The following is a 19,869-nucleotide window of genomic DNA, read 5'->3' as shown; positions in this document are numbered from 1 at the left end:
TCAGGCCACGGTTTCGTAACTCGCAGTGTGGCACGTGGCCCGGCCAAAGGAAACTGCAGCGGGCCTCGCGTGTCGCACTTGCATCCGCGTGTCTCGCCTTGCCTTCTTCGCAACATTAATAACCAAGCCCCATTTGCATCAGAAACACCGACCGTATGCGCGGACAATGACAATTTGTCGTGCGATATGAAATCGAGTCGCGTACGCACGATATCTTCTTTCGCATTGCCTCGAGGAATGGCTTCGATAGGAACAAGAGCTATTTGCCGGCAAACGACGCGAACCTTTTTTGTTTTAGAAAACGGGGCATTGTTTGGTTGCTTGCTTGATTACACGGTTTCTTCTGTCGTTACATGTGTCCTTCTATGACGCAGAATTTAATCCTACGTTTTATGATTCTTCTAGCAGCTGTCTCAATAGATCTATATATATTCTTCGTTTACATCGTTGTTTTGATAGACGAGTGATACATACGTTTAGGAAAGTGTTTGAACATTTAACACAGCCAATTCTTATTATACGTATCGCGTACAATTGCATTTTCCTTATTTTATAATACAGGGTGGTTGGTAACTGGTGGTACAAGCGGAAAGGGGGTGATTCTAAACGAAAAAAAAAGTCGAAGATATAGAATAAAAATTTTTTTTTAATTTTTCCATCGAGACAACGATCTACAGCGAAATCCGTTATAACGTACCGCACGCGTACCGAGCGAAAATTCAGAGTCGATTTTCTCGAAAACAAAGCCTCGAACGAAAAATTTTTATTCTATGTTTTCGACTTCTTTTTTCGCCTAGAATCACCCCCCTTTCCGCTTGTACCACCAGTTACCAACCACCCTGTATATCTCAGACCTATCGCGTCTATTAGATTTGCCTATAACATTTTCACAATGTTTCAGAAGAACCAATTTTCTGTCAATTACACTTTCAATCGACTCTTTACTTCTTACTCTCGTTATCATTCGAATCAACTCGTCAAAGTAGAACTACGAGCGTGCGTAAATTAATAATAAAGGAAACTATGATATTTGCGGACGATTTATCTTAAACAAACGAGGCTTACGTAAGCCGTGTGCTAATTTTTTGTCCAGCCGAGTATATCCTGGCTGCAGTCGTGAAGGATCACCGGCTGTTGAAGAGCAAGAGTGGTAAAAGAGGATTATGAATCCCCCGCTCTTGCAGCCTGCTAATACCATAAAGAAAGAGTAATTCGACCAGATCATCTTGAGAATACGCTGCAACGTATTTCGTTATACAGCTTTCCTTCCTTCTGTCTTCACGGCAGGATTTAATGAATTTCCTATAAATAGGAATTTCGAGAAGAAGAAGCAAAAATAGCCAATTGACTGATAACTGAACAATTTTGAAAAATCTTTATCACTTCGTACCGAATGACGTTCGAATATAGAATTTGCTATTCGATTAGTTAATATGTAAATCGAAGACTTATTAATCAACAAATTAAGCTCTTTCGTAAGTTACTTCAACTAGCAAATATTACAAGCTCATCAAAGTGTTAAAAATTATAATTTCCTAATCTCTTGTAAACAAATATGAAAAATATCTTTCCTCTGCTAGAAGCAAATATGTATGTTTATATAATATGTATGTATATTGAGGCTGTTATTTGCCGAAAGACTATCGTCACGCTACCGTAAAAAGGAGAACGCAAAAATGATTCGAACCACATAAACCAAGATCAGAAGGAGTGTAAAAAAGATACACAGCGATCGAGATCGAGTCGAGATTGCCGGGGCAAACCGCAGAAAATGTAGCAAATGTGACATTGTCCTCTCAGTGAACGGAATATTCTGCGAAAACGTACACCAACCCTGTGCACCAACAGATGTTTCCCGTATGGTGTCGGTGCGTCAAAGGAATTCGCTGGTTCCCGCACGTTCGCATTTCTTCGGTTGGAACGTGTTTTCGTTGCTCCTCGAGAATTTGCTCCCAATTTTTGCCATCTCGTATCATTTTTCTTTCCGTGTATTCGTGTTACTCTTCTGATTTTTACGACTATCCGGTGCTTAAAAGAGAATCCGTATCTTTGCTCGTTAAGACTCAAGTGGTAAAATAACGAGAAACTGCCGTACAACGCTATGGAGAAACGAAATCATAGAGCTAATCGTTTAGATAGACTTTAATTAATTTCCTCGACCATCTGTCACTTGACTGATCTTATAGTTACCTTTTATGGACAAAAAAGATGAAATCCGCGATGGTTATGCTGTTTCTGCTAGTTGAAAGTACGTAATGAAACATAGCTTGGGCATATTTACGGTGACGTGTTCGTAGTTTACGATTTAGAAAGTAATTTGTGAAACGAAGGAATAATCCGTGACTTCTACTTTCGCTAATTCAGTAGAATGAACTCGTTACGCGTACAAACGCGAGTACATTCCTTGGTATGTATTACAGCGAAGAGTTTAAAGAAGAGCCAACTTGGAATACTATTACCTTGAGAAAATTCTGTCGAACTCTATCGGAATAAAGATCACTATCGTCGTGTCTGTACATATTAGCAGTATATATTTGTATATATATATATCTGTATATATTTGAAGAGCGATTCAAAATTCGCAACAATATACCACCAGTATACGAAACAAGCATACCATTTACATAACCAAGCTATGTAAAAATGAAACTACAAAAATATATTTGCAGCTCGTCGCATTTACTTATTTATCTCATACCTACTATCTCGACATATTCAATTACATATTCGCTTCCTTCTCGTTATTTCACTCTATCACGAAGATAAGCGCGTACCTTAATCTCGAATAAGATATCCGATCAAAGATGTAAATACCAAATTACAACAGTATTTTCCGATCGAGGCTCGTTTCATAAATTACTCGTTACGCCGTGTAACGTCGCAGGACTAATAGTAGACGGTACCGGTGTACATTTTAAAATAGGGGAAAAGTAAGATGGAAAAACGTGAAAAGGGAGCCGCACGGGGGACGCTAGATAAAGCGACAGAGATAAGGGCGAGGGGCAGAGCGGAGATAAAACGGAAATCGGGTAACGCTCTCTGTTCAACACCTGGAAGTGACTGCTGGTAAGGATCGGCCTGAAGGTTGAATTACGAGGTAGCGAAGGAGTAGGGGGCACCTGTGCGGCAGGTGACCGCTATCCTGCGAAGCATAGCGGAGCTTGAATATTCACGCACGGACCGCGTTCTTCTTCTTTGGTTGTTGGCTCGTGTGCGATCGCTATCGCCTACGCCTACCAAGCGTTCGCCTCGTTTCTAATTACCGCGCAGCCATACGCGTTCCATCCATCCGCGATGCGTATTAAACACGCCGTGTTTACTCGCTATTATACAGACTGGCGCGCCGCGCCTGCTTAAATCGACGCTCGTGTAAAATTTGCATACATCGGCGCAGTAACCTTCGCTCTTTTTCTTCTGAATTTCCTCTTCTTTCCTTTTCATTCATCTTCGCTCTTGTCCTTTTATTTTTCTATGATTTCTGAGCATCTGCCTTACACGCCACTGAAAACAATCAAAGGATCATATATAAAAAGGCATTTATCAAATATCTATTGAAATACGTACGAGGGGAACAGTAAGATATCTTCTTCCTTTTTCTGTCCAATTTATCTCTCTTTTTCTCTCTTCCATCGATTCCATTCGCTCTTCTTCCATCTTCCTTTTCCTTCCTTCCTCTACGATTCATTCTCGGGTATTTGTCTTATACGCTGTTCAAAGCAATTAGAAGATCAGACGAAATAAAACTTTCGAATATCTATGGAAATATGAACCAAGAGAACGACAAGGTTACTGTTGTGGATACTGTTTCCCCTGTTAATAACATCACAAGATGAATATCATTTACAACGACGAAAGCGTATCTTTTGCTCTACACCAATTTCATTCCATACTCTTTTCGTTCTCTTTTTCTGCGGTATCTGTGGGTTTGTCTTCCTCTGAGGTCGATAATAGTACTAATGATAGTCCGGATATATGGTATGGTATTATTCGTGATTAAGTACAGGTACAATTATGTGTTGAACGATTTGTGATTGAACTGGTAGAAAAATTTTAACTGCTTCTGCGTTTCGAATCAGTGCTGATTATTCCTTGAAATATTTAGCGCTTCTGGGAAACCTTCGTTTCGTTTTCAACGTACAGATAATATCGTACGAAATGAATCATTTGACTCGCATATTCGAGCAACTTCTACGTTATACCAATCAAGAATAATGTTGTTTTTCGAATCGTTAACATATTTCCCCATTGCACGTTTTACATCGAGCCTTGTTATGAAAAACACAATTTTGTAAAAGTTGCATTCCATTTAAAGAGAGAGAACAAAGTTGCTCTTCGATATTTCTACATAGCGTTAACGGGCTTTTAAAGCAACTCGAACAAACTCGTTACTCAAGCTACAAACCGAAAAAACCGATAAGAAACGAAGCGCTTGGTTCGCGTATATCACATTCGACAAATTGGCCCATGAGTCTGTTCGAAAACGCGCTCGACGATCACGATCGTTTACGCTGATTTACAATACAGCGGGCGCGTCGATTTGTTCGCCGGCTTCGCAGAAAAACTTCATCTTGCCGGAAATTAACGGAGATCGCGGCGCTGGTTAGAGGCAATCTGCGAACCGCGTCAGTTCTCGATGAAAAAAACGGTCCTTTCAATTACCGGCAGACTTATAGCCACTTAAACTCTTCCAACCTCATAATTGCTATCGTAAAATCTCTGCTACCCTGTGCGCCATGCTCACGCTTTATTCGCGAAACTGGCTTCTTCGTTTCAGTCAAATCGATCGAGCCTGCCTCGCGATATACTAAACAGCTGTTAGAAACGTCGTTTCTTCTCCGCGTATCTTGCTTTCTTATGCAACTGTTTCTTCCGTACGAATGTTTCTTGGTGTGTGCGATTGATAACAGTAGAATGTCCCATTAAGTTTTTCCAATTACGTCTGCAGTGTGTTTCGAGAGATAAACAAAGATAACAGTGTTCGCTAAATGTGAAGCTATATCGAAGTTTGGCGTCCGTTTTGCTTATATTTATTTTTATTATTTATTTTTGTTTAGTCTTTCGGGTTTTACATCCCTTACATCTAATTCTCTTCTTATATGTTTACCTTCCCCCTTTTCCACTCTATTCTATTGCACTACCTTGCTTATTCTACCTCTAGAAACTAAACATTAGGGACTATAATTTAGAAACTAATGAGAAACGAACTATTGCAACGTTGGTATTTAGCCTCCTTGCTGTGCATCCTCCTTGTCGTTTGTCCTTCTCTTCTCTATTATTGCTTTCAGTTCTCTTAAACCTTCCCCAGTCTCGTTCAGCGTTTATCCTACGTCCTTTGGTCCTCCAGTTATTTCACATTCTTCTATTACATGTCTCAGGTCTTGTTCTTTTCATCTGCAATAGTCTGCATCTTTCTTCCTCCTCTTCTTTCCAGTATTCCCTTGCTTTGGTCTCGTTTCCACATTCGGATCTTGATTATTTAAAAAATTAAAAAAAGAAAAATTTTTATTCTAAATTTTCGGCTTCTTTTTTCGCGTAGAATCTTTCCGCTTGTACCACCAGTTACTAATGACCCTGTATATGTCAGAGATAAAAGGACATCGGGGCCTTTCTTTTGGAATGGTCGTCAAGGTCCGCAATACTTTAGTCCAGACTTTTTATTATATCTGTACTTAAATAATAAAACTGAGAAATAGTTGTTCACGTTCTAATCCGAGTATGAGTGCCCGAGATTTACGACAGTGGGTTTTTTTTTTTTCTTTTTAAATAACGTTTATTACACCAAGATACATTTTAATACATTTGGGTATTCACAATAAACTATGAATTTTGATAATGATGTGTTAGGCAAAGGTACGACGTAGCCATACTATATTATGTGTCGGCGCTTTACATTTTTTGCGTTTAATGCAATCTTTGGGTTTAAGCCGCTGGGCAGCGGAGCTTTCATATGATTTTGTTTTTCGTTGATTTTTTCTGTCCTGAAAACTTGGTCGCAAAACAGGACGCTTCGGTAGTCTACTTTTTAGGTGCTGTGTAACTTTGGGGAGGGGTGGGATGAGAGGGAGGGGGGGGGGTCAAATAGGTTTATTTACAAAATTTACAAATACCTGTGTTATACGCTGTCAGAATTGAGTTCTGTCGGTTTAATGGGTTTACGACAGTGGGCTTGGGCTCCAAGTGACACAACGGGTCGCTGAACGTAACCACGGTCACGGAAGGGTCGTGTACCTAACGAAGGTATTGTTTCTTCGACCATTCGCGGAGAGACGCGATGACGAGAAAGCACGTCAACGGGAGTCGCAAATTCCCGTTACGATTAGATAATCGACGCCACGAACTGATCGATCCCCTGATTTCTGTTACGATAATAGGGCTGGTTTAATTGTGCTTACGCTGAATTAACAGGTATAAATTAACGTTTATTCCAACAACTCTGTAAAGAAGATAATTACACCGATGCGTATGTACAAGTTAAGTAAGTGATTGATTTAAGGATAGAAATCCGGTAATTACATGTTGGCTATTCTAACGATGAAGAATAAGCGAGGTAAAGTGACGATGCTGTGTCGGAGGAAAGCTAGTGATGGGTGTGGGCTAACGCAAGGGACCATTGGATTTGTTGATGGCAATTTTGGTTAGAAAAGCGAAGGCGAGACATGTGAAAGTGAAGGTTAGACATTGCTTCTGGTTAGATAAAGACAGATTGATGGATTAGGAAGGGTCTTAGCTACCCTTGATAAAAAGTTGCTAGTGTAAAGTGTCTTTCCGTAGTAAATAATAAGCTTCAAAAACGATTCAGTAAAGAGATGTTTGTTCGGTCCGAAGGACCTTAGCTAGCAAATTCCTGAGATTTATGATGGGTCCTTACGACTATCGAGGGTACTTAGCAAGGATGGGCGGTCATTTGATTCCCATTTTGCCCGCGTGGCGTGGCCTGGTCTAGGTAGAGTGTTGCCCGACGTAACAGGTATGGAGTAATTATATAGCTCTCCTTAAAAACAAAGATTGACCCGAAAGGTACGGATAAAAGTATTTAAGGGCAATTTCACTTGGACTGCGGTTCAGTTCTTTCAGATAAATTCTACTTGTACAATGGACAAATACGTTGAGTTACGCCAGAATGATCTTCAATACTTAGTCTAGACTTTTTATTATAGCTGTACTTAAATAATAAAACTTGGTAGTTGTTTATGATTTAATCCGAGTATGTTTGCCCGAGATTTATGACAACATGCTTAGGCTCGAAACGATCCATCTGGTCGCTAAACGTGGCCACGGTCACGGGATGGACGTTTTAACTAACAAAGGTATGTAGTTCTATAGCTCTCTATAATAATGAAACTAGAAAAACTAGAAAATTATGTAGTTCTATAGCTCTCCTTAAAAACATAGTTCACCCAAGGGGTACAAAAAGGTACATAGAAAGGTACAGGAGGAGTTCCACTTGGACTGTGGACAAGTAAGATCAGTTACACTTGCACTGTGGACAAATAAGATCAATTACACTTGGTCTGTGGGCAAGTAAGTTTAGTTACACTTGGACTTAGGACAAGTAAGCGCATTTGCTATTCTGTTGATCGTGTATTCGTTATTGAATCTAAGATTATTGTCATTAGCATCTGGTGTATCTAGTCGGCCACGGTTAATTGTCAAATTCTGTAATGATCATATTTGTGGCATTAACTGTCATCTATATGGTATAACAACAATGGCTAATCCAAACGAAGATTCGTTAAACGCCCCTAATCTCAATGATAACTCGACATATATAGGTGCGTGTGTGTGTGGATATACAGAGAAAAAAGTAGATGTCTGATATAATATGGTACTTACTGTAATTTGTTTCAAGACTAATTTTTAAATTCCTATAATTTTGGTAGCACGTATCTTCGATTTTTCAAACTTGTAAATTTTCGTTTTTTAAATTTTCGGATCGTCGAATTTTGTATTTTTTGAAATTTTGACTTTTCAAACTTTCGATCTTTCGAACTTCGGAATTTGACGAAATTCATTCCACTCGATTCTACGATACAACTACGATTCTACAATAACATTATCTATCGTTATTACGAAAGGCTGCAACTGCAGGTGCAAGACATTTAACAAATAAAGAATTAGGATAACATTACATCTGAATGCTCAAAGATTCAAATAATAGAAATGGAAATAATGAAGATTCTCCAATGCACGTGTTTCTATAACAATTGCATATCAGCACCTGTTTTGACGTACCCTGTTTCCTCGAAATTTCCATATCACTACGTTTTCAATATCACTGACAATAACCCTGTAAAATAACGTTATTGTAGAATCAAGAATAGCAACAAATACGTAACGTCATTATATAGTAACATTGTAGCAGACGTGACGCTTTCGATTACTTCCTGGAAGCTAAGGAATTGTTTATTATCTTTTCGTAGTCTTAAGAATTCACTTTTATCGCTCTGTTTATCTGTTACGTCGATCAAACTTTAAAAAAAGTTCAACCGTTTTATGTAGGTTTTGGAAAACCTCCCTAAAATAATCGACGATGATTCTGTAAAATTTCTGAATTTCAAAAATACCTGGCTAACTAACTTCACAAATTATTCATCCAGCGCTGTCCACGATTCACTCAAAAATTCTTGCAAAACCTCGTGAGAGTCCTTCGAGGAATCAAACACATTTTAAGCTTGAGGAGTGAAGAACGCAAGTGCGATACATTTTAAAGACCCCTTAAAATAATCGACGATGATTCTGTAAAATTTCTGAATTTCGAAAATACCTGGCCAACTAACTTCACAAATTATTCATCCAGCGCTGTCCACGATTCACTCAAAAATTCTTGCAAAATCTCGTGAGAATCCTTCGAAGAATCAAATACGTTTTAAGCTTGACAAGAGAAGAACGCAAGTGCGATACATTTTAAAGTTCCCTAAAATAATCGACGATGATTCTGTAAAATTTCTGAATTTCAAAAATACCTGGCTAACTAACTTCACAAATTATTCATCCAGCGCTGTCCACGATTCACTCAAAAATTCTTGCAAAACCTCGTGAGAGTCCTTCGAGGAATCAAACACATTTTAAGCTTGAGGAGTGAAGAACGCAAGTGCGATACATTTTAAAGACCCCTTAAAATAATCGACGATGATTCTGTAAAATTTCTGAATTTCGAAAATACCTGGCCAACTAACTTCACAAATTATTCATCCAGCGCTGTCCACGATTCACTCAAAAATTCTTGCAAAATCTCGTGAGAATCCTTCGAAGAATCAAATACGTTTTAAGCTTGACAAGAGAAGAACGCAAGTGCGATACATTTTAAAGTTCCCTTAAAATAATCGACGATGATTCTGTAAAATTTCTGAATTTCGAAAATACCTGGCCAACTAACTTCACAAATTATTCATCCAGCGCTGTCCACGATTCACTCAAAAATTCTTGCAAAACCTCGTGAGAATCCTTCGAAGAATCAAACACAATTTAAGCTTGACAAGAGAAGAACGCAAGTGCGATACATTTTAAAGTCCCCTTAAAATAATCGACGATGATTCTGTAAAATTTCTGAATTTCAAAAATACCTGGCTAACTAACTTCACAAATTATTCATCCAGCGCTGTCCACGATTCACTCAAAAATTCTTGCAAAATCTCGTGAGAATCCTTCGAGGAATCAAACACGTTTTAAGCTTGACAAGAGAAGAACGCAAGTGCGATACATTTTAAAGTCCCCTTAAAATAATCGACGATGATTCTGTAAAATTTCTGAATTTCAAAAATACCTGGCTAACTAACTTCACAAATTATTCATCCAGCGCTGTCCACGATTCACTCAAAAATTCTTGCAAAACCTCGTGAGAATCCTTCGAAGAATCAAACACAATTTAAGCTTGACAAGAGAAGAACGCAAATGCGATACATTTTAAAAGCGCAATCTGAATAATTCCATCAAAAAAAGAGAACATAATCTCCCGAGATACAAGACTTTGCATTCCACGTGCGTATTAATTACACTCATTTCCGCAAAATCAGGGTGCCTGACGTTTAAGCGGTGGCCATTATCGTTTCCTAGTCTGCGGATGGTAACGGATGTCGATAAACAGTACGTTGTCTCGCAGGAACCAGACTTTCAGCCGTCCTTGCTCAAACGCGCCAACGTAAAACCAAGAGCACAAAATGCGCTAAAACGACAGTCGTAAGCGGACGTCGATTTTGTCGGATGTTACAACTGCACAAATTTTAATTGTATCCGTCGAAACTACACTGTGAACTTTTACTGTAATTTTATTTTGAAATATAAAGGCGCGAAAGATACGCAAAATAGCCAAAGTAAAATATAATTTTTGCCGGGTGAAACGAATCACTATTTAAAGATTCTGCTTTATCTGCATTCATAAAGATGTAAATTTGTATAAAAATCTGTAATCTATTGATAACTTTCTCGCATCGAGAACAAACGTAGACGAACAAACTGATTCTAATGCACAAATCAGGATTTTCATTGAAACTCTGTTAAGAGTACAAAAGAAGAAACAAAATTGAAGAAAGGCTGCTGTATTAAGAAGATATCTCCATATTTAAATAAGCAGTAATTTCAGGAAAGCATCAGAAGTCAACTAAAAATCAGGCTAATGGCTTAGCTTAGCTTTTAGTCGAGACGCTTCCGTATATCGCAGCTAATACTTGTACATTTAACATAGCATAACTTACCTTAGCTACCCGATAGATTGCGGCTTTAATCAGCGAATATGTAACACACGAGGTGGACAAAAGCAGAGAAAGGACGCAGTTTCGTTAATTAGAAGCGTGCGATTGCCAGGGCCGTTCGATTCTTGCGAATTGCGCGCCAACTCGCTGGTAATTTGCTGGCGGCACGATTGAGAAGAACGGTCGAAGAACGAGAAAGAAAGCAGAGTGAAAAGGGACAGAGAAAGAGAAAAAGGTTCTGGCCGCAAAAAGGGCTTCTTCGTTCGTTAGGACGCTGTGATTGGCTCCGGTACGGGACAGGTGCGTATCAGCGCACGATTCGCCTCGTAACGTCGCCGCTTCTGGCCGCCTCGCTTCCTCATTTTTTACGCCCGGAAATCTTTACGCCCGTGTAATCCGTCCTGAGTAACGATACGAGTTGGAAACGGCTGTGACACCGGGTCTGCTCGAATTTTGTGTATTCGACGCGCAATGCCATGGCCCTGTTTCGTGCGAGGTGTCTCGTTCAACGACCTATACATGCACATAGAGTGTTTAGAAAGATTGGTATTAAATTGGCCTTGAACATTTAGGAGAAAACGTTTGGGGCGATATGAACGAAATGTGGTTTGTTTCAGTGGTTTATAGAACGATGTTTTATTTTATTTGGAAAAAGTATACTTGATTTGTTTGACAAATTGTGTTTAAAATAATAAGTAGGCTATGGACGATTATAAATCCATAGGAAATAAAAGAGATACACAAATGCCTACAATGTACATAATACACAAAAGTATTATGTACGAAAATCACATAAAAATATATGTATAGGTAAAAGATTTAGATTATAATGCTCGATATAACTATTTGATTTTTTACCGACTTCAAATATCATTATCTCTGAGAAAACAAACATTGTAGTTCTCTCGACTATCGAGTTATCTCTCTAAAAGTTATTTTATAAATATTTATAAAACGATATTTGCGTAGAGGATCGTTTAGAACACAAATATTAAAGTTCTCTGTATTGCTTACGTTAATACTACACACCTTTGATCGTACGTTTTCCGACACCCAGTATATCGAGAATAGACACGTGGGAACTCAGTCGGCAGACGAACTCGAGTTCGTCGTCCCCGAATCACCAATCTCGGCCGACCTTCGTTGTCGAGCGAGCAATTAATCGATTTCGAGAAAGGCACAAGAAGGAGAGAAGATTCGATTCCGATAAGAATCGGCCAGTAGTCGCGTAAATAGTGGTGGAACGTTAATTTTGCAAAGGGGCTACCCTCCGGCTGGGCCAGAACAATGCAAGTATCGTGAACACCGGAAATCAGATGCCAACGGCAACAAAAACATCAAGAACGAAACGTCTATTGCAGCTTTCGACGATTAGCACGAGATACATGGCATACTCGTCGTTTCCTCGCTTTTGTATTATCCAATAACATGTATCTTTCAACATCTATATTTAATTTTGTTATAATAACCTTAATAGTTCTAAACGGGGGTGTACAGCAGTTTAACAATTAATAAACTTGTCTACTAACTAATAATCAGCTTGTTATTACGTACTTTGTTCGTATTTCCTAATTTTACTAAAAAAAAAAAAAGGAACAAGAAACGTGAAAAATTTGTTCTCAACTCGACAACCAAAGATCGTAGGTTCTACTTGAAATTTCAAACAGTGCAGATCATTCGTAAATGCAACACCGACATGCAGAAAATAATCGTGTAATTAAACCGGCATCGATAACATCAACGTTACCAACCTGACACACGTGTAATTAATATACACGAGTCGTTGGTAACTCAATCGACAAGGTTGCTGCATTTCTACCTTGTATGGCTGCACCGTGCAGTATGATGACCACGCGAGCGCACCCACGCGGCCGCTGAGGCGGGTGTCGGCGTGTGTGGTGCGCAAGTACGCAACCGGATACCGCGAGCAGAGGCCGGCACGCGCCGAAAGTCGACTCGTCGGTTTTCTCGGCTGGTTACCCGTCAATTTGCCGCTTCGATACTCTCGCTACGGGGAAAGGTGATTCGAGAATGCTCGTCGAGCGTAGCCACGCGTGTCCCGTCCAGGAACGTGTCAAATCAACGTGCGTTAAATCGTCGAAATTCGACGGTTTTCTGTCACGATAATTTCGTTTATCGTCGTGGTTCGTTTCGAGATCCATTCGCACCCGTACGAATTTAAAAAATCGATATGCAAAGCTCGCATGCTGCATTCTATTCGTGTCAGTTTCACCATCGATTTTTGAAATTATATTTCCCGAAACTGATTGGACACGCAAAAACGCTTACAAATATGACAATAGCCAAGAAAATGTCACTGCTTATGGCTATAAAATAAACCCGCGACTACCATGCTCGTGAAAAATTGAACGTAATACAACCAGTCACCCAGGCCGATTCGAACCTTAGATCCTAAGATACGATTGAGTAACCGGAGGAATAGAAAAGCATGCGACTCACGATTAGATGCGAGGAACGTCGTCTTCGATGTTGTTGCGATCCAGAAAATATCATCGTGAAGTCCATCATCAAATAAAAATCATCGAACGCCATGGAAAAAGTGAAGGCTGGAGAAAATCTGAAAAAAGCGTGGGATATCTATTATAACTCGTTTTTGGAAACAGTGCGAAACACGACATTCAGAGATACTTACATTCTTGATTTCTGAAACATCGCTAGATCTTCTGCGGAGAGTAGGAAAGAGTGCAGATTGTGAACAACCTTTAACACGTTAAAACGTGAAATATTATAATCTATTTTTAAAAACACAAGGTCAATTGTTTAAATAGTTTGAGATATTAAAAGATGAGATTCGAAGAGAACGATTATATTACGTGCCGGAAACTGAACATGTAATGGCGACTTCCTCATAGAAATAATAAAAGTTATTTAAAAAAAAGTCAGGAGATGACGCTGCTATAGAGAAAATACGCGGGAAACACAGTACAACGTAATCCAAATGCAGACAATAAAATTATTCCTTTAATTTATTTGAAATAAGAAACGTTGATATATCAAAGGGCATTTGTATAATCATTTTTTAATTTCTAATTAGCATTCTCAAAAGAATATGAATTTATTTATTATTCAGTTATGTTACGATTAGATACGAAGAACGTTGTCTTCGATGTTTTGACCAAGGAAGTACATGAAATTACGTAATCAAATAAATTGTGTATCACGAAATAAATAACTGTATGTATATCAAGTATTATTAATGATTCAGTGAAAAGACAATGCAAAAATGTGATAGCTTTCGTTACAATAAGTGATACATTACCAAATCTCCGTAAAAAATCAGATTGACCATTAATCATCATAGCGTCCATGCTTTGAGTTGACGACTTAATCCTTCCATGTTAGTGGCGTCATTAATCGACACCATCAAATCAAGTCGAATTAAATATAAAAGAAAGTAACACCAAAACCAGCGAAAATTATATTAATACATTCCATTACAAAGCCTGTCACGATAGAAGTAAAGAACGCAAGCTATCGATATCTCTAACAATCAAATACAGGATTGGAGAAAAAATAACGAAAATGAAAAAGGAATATTTAATTTGGAATTTGACACAAATCACATAAATAAATGGTTGATTGAAATGACAATCGTAAGCAAAAGCTACTGTGCACTTACCTACTTTTCTAAATTCAATGATTTTCAAATGTGGCTGAATTTTGGATGCAACAAAAAACAATCTTTTTATGTACTCTCTTAACCTTCACTCACACGACTGGTTGGATCGAACGCTGTGTTTATATCCACCACCCTAGATCATAGATGGCATAACAAAATCTCTGACCTTTTGTACAATCGGTATTTCAGAACACGTAATGTAAACTCCATCAAATGCTGTGTATATTCGACATCTCATCTGTGATTAGTATGTCAACAAGGAAACGGTGATCTGTGATTTGACTTTTGCAGTTCGAAAATGTATCGTAAATTGAAATTTATCGAAGATTTGCAACACGATATAAGAATAGTATAGTGTACTGTAACAAAGTAGTTAGTGTTTACTTGTATATCCACAATTTCAAAAATGAATCATTTTCCACCAATGGGAGTATGTCCATCAGTGAAGACAGCACAGCAGTGTACATTTGTGAGTATGAAGAATCTGAATCACTCGAGGTTGTGCTTCGAAGTATTTCCGTGTTTTACACTTTCGGTGAAAAGGAAGAACGAGAGAACCGGAAATCAGTTGCTGGTTCGTGATAAATTTCGAGCAGGTGAAATACACCGGAGTAAAAGGCTTCGCGCGGAACAGAACAAGTCGAAGAAAGTGGGAGAGAGAGAGAGCATGACGGCGATAAGGAGCAAGATAAAGAGGGTAAAAACGGCACGTGAAGAGACGGATACGCAATTCGATGGCTGAAAACGGCCGATAATCATGACTCAGTCATCTCGTTTATTGCGAATAAAATAATTTATAGAACGAACGGCGCGTGTTACAACCGGGCTAATAATTTGTCACGACATAACGGGATTTCTTTGAATCACTTGCCATTTCGCGCGTGCATGTGCAGGTGGAAACTCGAGTTTCGATAATTAACGCATCTACTTCTTTATTTTCACCACTCGTCGATACAACAGCCGGTTAATTATGTAAATGAACTTATTACGGGAGTACTAAAGGACCACCGTGTTCTTCGTGTTTTACGCAACGAATAATCAAAAATGTGTCCAATACGCAGTTGATTTTACGTACCGCTTGGAGATGCCAGGTAAGGTTAAACCAAATATCTTGCGATTTCATAAGAGGAAATGCTTTCGAAGGTTATGTTTATGGTACTGTAGAGTAGAGACATTTATTTAAGAATTCACTTATGAATGTGAGAATTGAGATAGCCAGTGAAAAATGGACAAATACTGGTAATAAAAAGAATTTATGAAGTAATTGAAAATAATTATAATAAATAGAATTTATATTGCATAGATTTCTTATTGCGTATTCTACAAGGTGTTAAGAAAAGGGGCGAGGTATACAAACTATCTAATACGCAATTTGCGTCATTAGAAGTTAATCTGTTAATTCATAACTTTGTGAAAAGTGTAAGACATGGCATAATTTTTCTTCGACCATAATTAGCCAAAATTTATACCAAATAAGATACAAATGATTTATGCATTTATGCGAGAAAATTGTGTAATTTAAATATGATTTAACACCTACAATCATGCTCTGGAAATTAATAAAGATTCTAGAAAACATTATACCTCGTACAAAAAAGTATATCGAATACGTCAGCAATAAATAACAAATTTCACGCTTAGTAGGCACGCTATAGCTTAAAATAATTTACAAACGTTGCTTTCAATATGAAGCTTAATTTCACATCGAACAGGCTCGGACGAATTAAACAACATTTTATACCTATAATTTCCATTCCGTTGCTAGCTAATAATTATAATCTTACAGATACTGTATGTTGCTTCAAAGGAACATTTGTCACTACTTACACTTTCACCAAAGATATCGAACGACACTAAAATATCGAATATTCACTGTAATCATCGTATTCTTATCTCGTTAAAATTGTCGTATAAATTGTTCGGTCCAGATAATTGTTGCCGGATTTATCGTTGGGTTAAATACAATTTATCGGTTTTAATTGGCGCGACAGAATCAGGATGAGGTTGTAATAAAATAAATAACTTTTCCCTTTCGCCTGAAATGACCTCTTTTCCATCTTTCTGTGTCTTATTTATGCTAAACCAGCATTAATAATACTAATTAATTAAAGCTCGTGAACCTTTCAAGTTGAAGTTTCGCTAGTTTTTGCTCGATTATGAATCGACAAAATTCGAGGAGAATTCATTTCCGCGATATGTAATTGGAGTGCATGTACAGGGTGTCCCATTTTAATCGATCAACACAAATATCCATCAAATTACACATTATTCGAAAAAGTGTTTCAAATGAAACTTATTTGTTTCGAGGGAACAGCTCGCGATGGTTACAAATCTTATCGCGCCTTGGAGATGTCGAGTTTACTTGTTTGTTTAAATGGAACTACCTACAAATTGTAAAAAATGATAAAATTATAAATTATAAAAATGGGACACTCTGTACATGCGTTTAAGGAAGAAAAGTCTCGAATGGGTAAATATGTACATAGAATGCAATTACAGATTTTTATCGAAAACATCATTTTTATGATCGTGTTTGAGAAACTGATAATTAATTAAAGCCGATGTATCGAAGGAAGATAATTCCTTAATATAGATTACACGTAGAAAGTGGTTGAAACGAGGAGTTCGCCAAATGAATGAAATTTATGACGCCGGTGTGATTTCTTGTTAGTAAAAGTAGTTCCTTTTAAATTTCATTAACGCTATAATGAGATAGATATATTTATTTCAAGAAACGTCTCGTAATTTCTACATGCTACCTCTATTTTCATTGGTTCCAAATTTCTCCAATATAATCGCGATAACCGCCTAATAAAATTTCATAAAGTTTCCTACGACACGTATAATATATTTAGAAAATTTGTTTACGACAAACGTTTGTAAAATCGTGAATCACTATGTATCACTGCTAATCACTATAATACGATATACAAATAAGCGTTCGTACGGAACTAATGCACGCTGCAAACCCGATTTCTCTTACGAATGACGAGCAAAGTTTCATAAAAACATAGACGTCGATCGAACGAACGAAGGAATAAACGAGCGAACCAGCGAACAAGTGAACGGGCATCGTTACACGGCTGCTCAGAAAGGATCAAATGTCAGGTACGGAACCGTGGCTGGTCTTGAAGAGCCTCGGGGATGTTGCACGACAATTAATCGAACGAGGCGGCAGCTGCTCCGTCATGGCTGATTTTCGTAATTACGATTCGTCTTCCCCTTTGGTAATTCCGTGCAAAAAACGCTGGCAGGAAACCGCGTTGTTGTTTGACCGTCGCGAAATTCATCGACTCTTCTGGCTGAGGCCGCTGCGCTGTATCACGCGTTAACTTAATTTGTAGCGAACCGATCAGCCACGGCAGCAATTAGCTCGCTAAAACTTTCCGTAAGTTCGATGCCCCTCGTTTGCTCTAATTAATACGTCAACGACTTTCTTCCAATTGATTCTGACTTCTATGGAGAAAACGACATGCCGTATTCCTTCACGTTTTTCTTTCATCTTATTGCATCCAAAACTGTCCGGCAATCGTCTTTTTCTTCCTCTTCGTCGTTTATGTGTTTGTCGTGTTTTCTCCATTTATCTTACAAGGAATCGAACTTTTTCCCCTTGTGGTCACTTAGGTTACTTAGTTTTAAGCGTGCAAATTAAGATTATCGTGGAAGATTTATTGCAAAATTAAAAAAGATTAACAAGCAAATGAAGATTTGGAAAGTTACATTTTTTATACTGTTTCAAATATTATTAAACGATATTATTTCAAAAGAGGATCTCCGGTACCGTAGAATCTTCAATGGGAATCAATCTTCTCAAATAGTGGAATAATTTTCTCTTTATTTTATAATCCTTTAATTACGTATCTGGTATTTGATAATAATTTTATCTATCGTTATGTACGTAATGTCAGACTTACTTAATTTTTATTATTTCCTATCGTCGAAAGATTTGAACGACTTCAGTGAGTTCACGTGACATATTTACCGTATAAAGAATAACGTGAAATATAATAAATGTTTCCGTTAAACGCGCCACTATACCACAGAACCATGTTTAAGCGTTTTCTTTTTGAAGATAAAAACGATTGTATACTGAAAAAGAATATGGTAGCCAGACCAAACTGTTCATTATGTCCGGCAGGCAGAAACGTTTCTGTTCTTTTCAAACACGCATGACAGATGTTTCGTTGGGAAGTGACAAAGGATTTACCGATTAGGGTCTTCTATCTTTCCACTAAAAATTAATACGAGAATTCAGATCGGATTACGATGTCCTAGAATTTACGCGCGAGAAACGTTAAACCGGATGCTAACGAACGCGTTAATTATAATATCAGAGTTGTATTTGCATCGCATTAGACTTTGTATTATTTCAAACGATGGTTCGAACTTTGAGCAAACATCGTTCTTTGGAAATATGTAGATTGTAAATGTTTATGGAAATATTCATGTTTTCATGAATATGAAAAGAACATTTTATATATTCCTGCGCCTTCAAATTTCTCATAAATCTATAAACATCCACTGCCAAAAAATAAAATATTATTTCAGTTGTCATTTTCTCAAAATCGTCGATCGATCTTGTCAAATTCTTACAATTTTCCTTGCAAACGATTAAATCGATTAAATACTGCGGATTGAAAGTATTGTATCTTATCTACGGTATATACGATATTTGTAATAGAAAAATTCAATTTGTCGTACAACCTTTCTTTTTTTACTTTACCATCCGTTTCACCTATTTCCTGCCAACTATGCAAACATTCTCAGAACACATTCATTCACATATATTCCAACTCTTCCACACCCTAATCTCACGCAGTCGATTCATTCACGCGTCTCAAACCTGCAATCACGCGCAAAGAACAACTCTGGTTAATCGTCTATTCTTCCTTCATCCCCTAATCTCAAGTACTCGGTTTGTCCACGCATTTCTAACGCTTGAAGCTCGGAAACACGCAACGAAGAGCCGCCCAAAATTCCCGTTTAGTAATGTAGTATCGTCGTATCGAGAGGCCTAAGAGATATCAGGCGAACTATAAACAATGTCGCGAGAAAGCCGAAGTGCCGACAGGCCCAACAATGTATCGTCGGTCCTTCGATCGAACAGTTTCCCGGAAAAGGTCTGCGTGACCCTGGCCACGAGCGGTTGAGGAACACGTGCGTGGTGCGGCTAAGACGAAAGACAAAGGGATGCTAAGGGACAAAGACGAATTAATAGTCGGTGTTGGTCGAGAAGCCAGAGATTGTGAGTTGAGAAGTCAGAGAGTGCGAATTGCGTTGTCGAGAGAGTGTGGTTCGCGTTAGAGAGAGCGTTGGATCCGTGGTGACGAGACTTGCCAATTAACCATCTAGTTGTCTTAATTAGAATACGTTATTGTGATTAGTTGACGTTAAACAACCATCGTTTCCTGTTTAACCAACGTCTATTTAATCAATTTATTGTAAATAAACTAATTGTAGTAAAGACCCTACAGCGAAGAACTTTCTTTTATTACGTCACGCATGGTGACATAAAAAACGAAGAAATAATCGCAGCCGCAG

At 38.1% G+C, this 19,869-nt stretch overlaps 1 long non-coding RNA gene across 1 annotated transcript; it reads right to left on the bottom strand.

The window, feature by feature from the left end:
* Window positions 1-5,417: 5,417 nt before the first annotated feature.
* On the bottom strand, window positions 5,418-8,149 carry LOC117243273. The gene is made up of 2 exons (XR_004495424.1): window positions 7,834-8,149; window positions 5,418-5,467 (listed from the first exon to the last, which is right to left on the bottom strand). It is a non-coding gene; the product is annotated as an uncharacterized LOC117243273 (long non-coding RNA).
* Between the last annotated feature and the right edge of the window lie 11,720 nt (window positions 8,150-19,869).

This window comes from Bombus vosnesenskii, unplaced genomic scaffold, assembly GCF_011952255.1.
Source record: "Bombus vosnesenskii isolate JDL3184/JDL3185 unplaced genomic scaffold, Bvos_JDL3184-5_v1.1 scf7180000013265, whole genome shotgun sequence".
In the NCBI taxonomy this organism is placed as follows: Eukaryota; Metazoa; Arthropoda; class Insecta; order Hymenoptera; family Apidae; genus Bombus; species Bombus vosnesenskii.
Note: the sequence above shows the minus strand (reverse complement) of the source record. Positions and strands in the feature narration are given on the sequence as shown.